This window comes from Hibiscus syriacus, unplaced genomic scaffold (genome assembly GCF_006381635.1).
Source record: "Hibiscus syriacus cultivar Baekdansim isolate YM2019G1 unplaced genomic scaffold, ASM638163v2 tig00117048_pilon, whole genome shotgun sequence".
In the NCBI taxonomy this organism is placed as follows: domain Eukaryota; kingdom Viridiplantae; phylum Streptophyta; class Magnoliopsida; order Malvales; family Malvaceae; genus Hibiscus; species Hibiscus syriacus.
This window is the reverse complement of record NW_024063538.1, coordinates 5,330,983-5,337,513: the sequence shown is the minus strand read 5'-3', so window position 1 is coordinate 5,337,513 and position 6,531 is coordinate 5,330,983. Positions and strand designations below refer to the sequence as shown.

General features: G+C 38.3%; 1 pseudogene; it reads right to left on the bottom strand.

Moving 5' to 3' along the window:
* Positions 1-361: 361 nt before the first annotated feature.
* LOC120197548 lies at positions 362-1,679 on the bottom strand (annotated as a pseudogene).
* Between the last annotated feature and the right edge of the window lie 4,852 nt (positions 1,680-6,531).

Here is a 6,531-nt window from a genome sequence, read left to right as displayed (position 1 = left end):
ACACTCCCAACCAAAAATTCATAGAATTTGTTAAGTATTACTCTACTTTTACATCTATGAAGATGTTCCTTCATTTTGCATTTTTTGTGTGTGTTAGAGAAGTATACATGTTAAACTTACTACGATTTTGGGCACACCAGGACGAGGCATTGGAAGGTTTCTATGTGGTGCTACTGTCTCGAATGATCTTTTATCGAATCTCCATTCTCCAATCTTTCCATAGGTTAAATTACCCTGAAATTGGGGCAGAAATTTTACAATTATTAGGTAAAATGGGTAATCCAAAAGGTCATAACTAAGAAGCAGTATCCTACAACAAAATTTATTGCGATTTCAATACAGAAGGTTACCTTCAGATAAAAAGTCACCAGTATGTGTAATGAATGATGAACTTGTTATTGGTTTCTGTATCCCGAGGCTGATAAGTGTCACTAAACAAGCAACAATTCAATGGAGAATTCAGGAAGTAATTGGAATTCAGGCTGATAATTTATAGGTTTGTGTAGAGAGATGGAGTGGAAGGAGATTATGTAGCCTATTTTCTTAACTAATCAGAATGAAGGTGGTGAAAAGCCCCTGTCGACGATGCTTATTCGATTTGGCTTGCTCCTAGAAGAACAGTAGAGGTGGTTTCTAAACTAAAAGCTCATCCCCATTGGCAATGCTTATTCGTCCCTGGGTTCTTATCCGTACCCTAAAATAATAATAATAAAAAACCCAAAGAACGGTCGTAAATGGTTGCAAAATGCTATTAGCAGTATTTCTTATCAGGAGGAAGCAGTTGGAATCTTTTATTGTCCATGGAGAAGAAATTATTCAAAACATCATCGAACTAGGATCATGAAATCTTTGTACAGGATGTTGCCCACACCATGCAACGCAGAGGAAACAACATAGGCGTACCTACGCTTATGAAACAAGTAAACAGAAATTCAAGGTAAACATCTGAGGAACCATTGTAAAAAGTATGAAGCAAATTGGACACAACTCACATCTCAAGCACCCAACCAAAAGCTTTATCAATTTCAGGATCTTACGTCATTTCCAATGACACATTCATCCAAGTTGGAGCAATATTTTCGAGAGAATCCTAAACAATCAACAAAAGATCCGATTATTTTTGCAGCTATAGTAACCGAGCAAACACCGAAAATTCATACCTTCCCGACAATAACAGGAGAATTTCCTATGGGGTCGATGTTGGTTATTGGAACTTTCTCCTCAGGAAGAACTTCCTTAGAATGGACTCGTACTATTTAGGTTCTATATAAAAGAAAGAAAACGCAGCGCCATGTCCGTCCTTTGATAAGTTCGGTATAGGCTTCACAATAATATGGTCTGGCTCTGCCATCAGAATGTAACTGTATAGACATAGTAAAGATAGGACAACTAAAATCAACCCAACATGGAGAAGATGTAAATCAATACAAAATTTGGAAACCAGGGATCTCATATTCTTCTTTGATGTCAGCTTTTTGAAGCCACTGCACAAATGCCCAGGGCCTGTTAGGACTATATAACCCTGTTATTAACATAAAAGCAAAAAATAAGTAAAATAATGGATGATATAAGATTCACTTATACAATATGATTTACAGTGATCTAAATTATTGGATTAATAGAAATCAACGTCTAAGATTATGAATCCAATGATTATAAATCAATCTAAAACTCTTTAGTTTTACATTGTATAACTGGATCATATCTTCGTTTAGAAATAAGAATCACCAATACAACAATAACAACAACAACAAAACCCTATTCCCATATATGATGGGGTAAGGGGGAGGTAGTGTAGTAGGCTCCACCCAACGCCAGGTTGAGAGCAGCTTCCGTGGAAGACCTCTGGCAGTCAGAAATTTAAAAATAAAGATACAATACAATGAATGTATATATAATTATATAAATACATAGTTAAATAGTGTTCTTATGCCGTCTTCATATGTGCGTCTGTAATGTGAAGTAATACCTACAAATAAATCTCTGCGTAGAAATCTTTGTATATAGACAGAAACGTAAGACCTGACTAAATTCAAAAAGAGGAAACATGAAGAGACTGGTACCCAGAAGTCAGCGATAGCAAGCTACGATAAGGAAAAAAGTCAAATGAGTTAAAACCTAAACTAAGACAACACTACTCTTCTACCCTAGTTCTAAGCCTTCATTAAAATCCAATGACAGAAACGTATAAAAAGTAGAAGTCTTGGAAATTACTATAAAGGCATTACAAAGAAGACAGAGATGCTACACCTTAATGGTTGTGACCCACACTACTCAGCTACTCTAGTCTTAAGTCTCCATACTTTTCTATCAGAGGTCATGTCCTCGGTAAGGGCTAAATCCTTCAAATCAGCTCTCAAGCAGTCTACCCACTTCCTCATTGGTCTTCCTCTCCTTCTGGCACCGTCGACTGAAATCGACTCTACCCTCCTGACTGCTTCCGACGGTTATCGCCTAAGGACATTCCCAAACCACCGTAGTCTTCCCTCCCTCAATTTTTCGGATACATGCACCACCCCCAATGACATCCTAATTGTAGAGTTTGGTGCCATATCCCACAAAGTCCTACCACATGCCCATCGAAGCATTCTCATTTCTGCGGGCTCCATCCTCCTTACGTGATCCTTCTTGATTACCCAACATTTTGATCCATACAGCAGCGCTGGCTTATTTCCATTCTAAAAATTTTCCCTTTAGTTTAGAGGCACCTTCTTGTCATACAAAACTCCAGTAGCAGCCCTCCACTTTAGCCATCCCGCCTTTATACGGTGTGTAACGTCATCATCTATACCCCATCTTTATGTATCATAGACCCTAGGTACTTGAAACAATCCTTTGAGGGGAGAACGTGTCCTTCTATGCATACTTCTACATCTTCATCATTTTGGTTCCCACTGAAGTTTAAACATAAATACTCTGTCTTTTCAATATTGATCCTTAGACCTTTTTCTTCCAAAGCAGTTTTTCAGGTAGCCAGTCTACTATTTAGCACAGTTTTTGTTTCAGCAACAAGGACAATGTCGTCAACGAAAAGCATACACCATGGGACACCATCTGGTGCCTCATAATAAATGTCATCCATAATCAAGGCGAAGATGTAAGGGCTAAGAGATGACCCTTGGTGGAGTCCGATTTCCACCGGGAATGCCTCGGTGTCACCAACTGTAGTCCTGACGTATGTAGTAGATCTACAGTACATATCATGAATCGCCCGGATATAAGCAGTTGGGATCCGTCTCGTTTCCAAGGTTTTCCAGATCGTTTCACGGGGAACGCTATCATACGCCTTCTCAAGGTTAATGAACACCATGCGAAGATCCCTATATTTTTCCTTATATATCTCCATAAGCTGTCGAAGTAGATGAATCACTTTCGTAGTAGACCTGTCTGGCATAAAGCCAAATTGGCTTTCCAAAACCCTAGTAACCTGTCTCAACCTTGCCTCTATGACCCTTTCCCATAACTTCATGGTATGACTGAGTAGTTTAATACCTCTGTAGTTACCACAACTTTGGTGATCTCTTTTATTCTTATAGATTGGTATCACCGCAGACTCTCTCCACTCCTCTGGCATCTTGACAGTCTTTAAAATAATATTAAAGATGTTGGTCAACCACTTAACTCCCTTTTCTCCTAGGGCCAGCCATACAGTGATAGGGATTTGATCTGGACCGACAGCTTTGTCCTTCCCCATCTTTCTAAGAGCCATTTTCACTTACTCAAACCCAATCCTACTTGTAGGGCAGTCATTGGCCGTAGTATGAAGGTCGGTTGACCCATCAACGATACTATCTCTATAGGTAGAGGCACCGTCATTAAATAAGTCAAAGAAGTAACTACCCCAAACACTCTTTATATCGTGATCGTTCACTAAAAGAACACCATTATTGTCCTTAATATACCTAATGCTACCTAGATCCTTTTTTTCTATTCTCCCTGGATTTTGCAAGCCTGAAGATGCCGTTTTGTCCTTCCTTGGTGTCTAATCTCTTGTACATTTCTTCGTATGCCTTAGCCTTTGCTTTAGCCACTATTTTCTTGGCTTCCCGCTTTGCCTCCTTGTATCGTTGTTTAGCTCTCGATCTTTCTTCGACATGATTGCATTGTATAAACTCCCTAAAACAAGTTTGCTTTGTCTTCAACTTAGTTTGGACTTTGTCGTTCCACCACCACGATTCTTTATATTCCTTGACCTTCCCTGACAACCCAATGATGTTTTTGCCAACCTCTCTGATTGAATTTGCCATATTTTTCCATAACATATCTGCATTATTTGAGTTTGTAGTTCCAAAACTTGTATGAGATAAAACCTTACTCCTAAAGTTATCAGCTATCGCTCTATGTAAGTTCTTCCAAAAGATCCTAGGTTTACCAAGTTTAGCCCTCCTATGAGTGCTCCGCCCATGGCGTACGCGGAACACCAAAACCAACAATTTGTGTTGTGATGCACATGCCTCTTCAGGGAACACCTTACAGTCAATGCAAGCTCATCGATCCCGATTTCGAACCAAGATATAGTCGATTTGGGTACAATGTCCCTCGCTTTGGAATGTAATCAAGTTAACATCTCTCTTGTTAAAGCAGGAGTTAGTGACCACCATATCATGTGCAATAGCGAATTCAAGCAACGTACGCCCCTCCTCGTTCCTACTACCAAAACCGAAACCCCCATGAACACCGTCATACCTGTAGATTGCACTACCTATATGGCCATTGAAATCTCCCCCTATGAAAACTCTTTGGTCCTCTGGAATGCTCCTAAGTACAACATCTAACGAGTCCCAGAAGCAACGTTTCTCCACCTCCCCTAGGCCAACGTGTAGGGCGTACACTGAAAGAAAATTCACCACTTTCGCATCTATAATAACCTTAATCATCATGATCCTATCACAGTATCTACAAACTTCAACTACATTTTCCTTGAGCCTAGAGGATACCAAGATACCCACCTCATTTCTAACGTTATCTACACCTGAATACCACAACTTGTACCCATTACACTCTTTGGCGCGAGACCCTTTCCACCTAGTCTCTTGAATACATGCAAAATCTATTTTCCTATTTAGTACGTCGGTCAGCTCCAACATCCTAGCATTTAATGTGCCTACATTCAACGTACAAACTCTAAGTCTAGTCTCCTTCACACCACTCTGTCGAGCCCTCCCCCTATGCACCCTATGGTCTCTATAAGAAGGACATGACCTCAAATAATCATCTATAGCCGAAGTTATGAGGAACTATGAAAAAGGAATCCAAAGAAGACAGAAGATGCACTAATAAAATGCTAGAGAATTGAGGGTACTAAGAAGCCTAGTTTGTTATTAAAAAGGGTTTTAATTTATAAAATACTATTGTTATAAATTATTGCTAAAAGACTAATGTTAAAAGAGAAGAAAATAGAATAATATTGATTTTTATTATTATGAGGGGTAAATATTTATGAATAAAATTAATTGCTAAAAAAACCCTTAAAAATACTGACTATGTAGCAACTTCTCACAAATTTTCCCAATAAAGCTTGAATATTCAAAAACCTAACCAACTTATGAATATTCACATAAAATCAAATCCTCTCAGATAAACAAAATAGCTAATAAGAATAAATCACCCAAGCAATAATAAAGCTGTAAAATATTCTATCCAACAGCAAGGAATCGAAGTCACTCCCAGATCAAACTACCCTTAAGCAATTGGCATGAAAAAGATCCAACATAAAAGATGTTGGGAAGAAATTAACCAAAAAATTAGAACTGCAAGATGGGATCACGGCAAATTTTCAAACACAAGTAAAATTTAAAACAAAATAAAGTAAATTGAAGCAAGCAAACAACACTATGGAAATTAAAAAAGAAAACAAAACCTCAAAACTTGTAAAGTAGCAGATTTCGGTGAAGTGCAGCAAATGGGTGGTGTTATCCCGCAATGAAACCTCAAAACTTACGAAGCAGCAGATTTTTGTAAAGAGCTGTGAGATCGGCGAAGAAGCAACAAATTTGTTTGGCCTTTTACCTTTGTTTCTTGATGTATGAATAACACAAAACAGTGATGAATTTTAAATCTAAAAGCAACAAGTAAACGAGAATAAGATGGCTGAGAAAGTAGATCTTGGGATTTGCGGAGATATTAGCACCAGATTGCTGCAAAATTCGTTTTCAAGTCGCACTTTTTTTTCCCTTAACTTTCTGGATCTCTAGCTCTCTTCGATGAGACGAAGTTACTTTGTCCAGCAAAAGCTAGGAAGATCTAACGAAAGCAAAAGGTTGCGGCGTTGAACTAAATAATAACGAAATCTAGTTCTCAGATGGGAGAAAAAACAAAGAATGAAAATATAAATGCTAGTAGCAAGAAAGATCTGTCGAAATCTGGAATGAAGCTTGAGAAAAACTACAAGATCTCCAAACAAAAACAAAAACTACAAAGCAAAGTAATACAAAGAAAAAAATATAAATGAAAGGTCAGAAAGATGCAACCTGGGGAATCGTTGCTAGTCTGGGAAGCTGCTCACTTTGCTGCTGAAGTTGGTTATGCTTG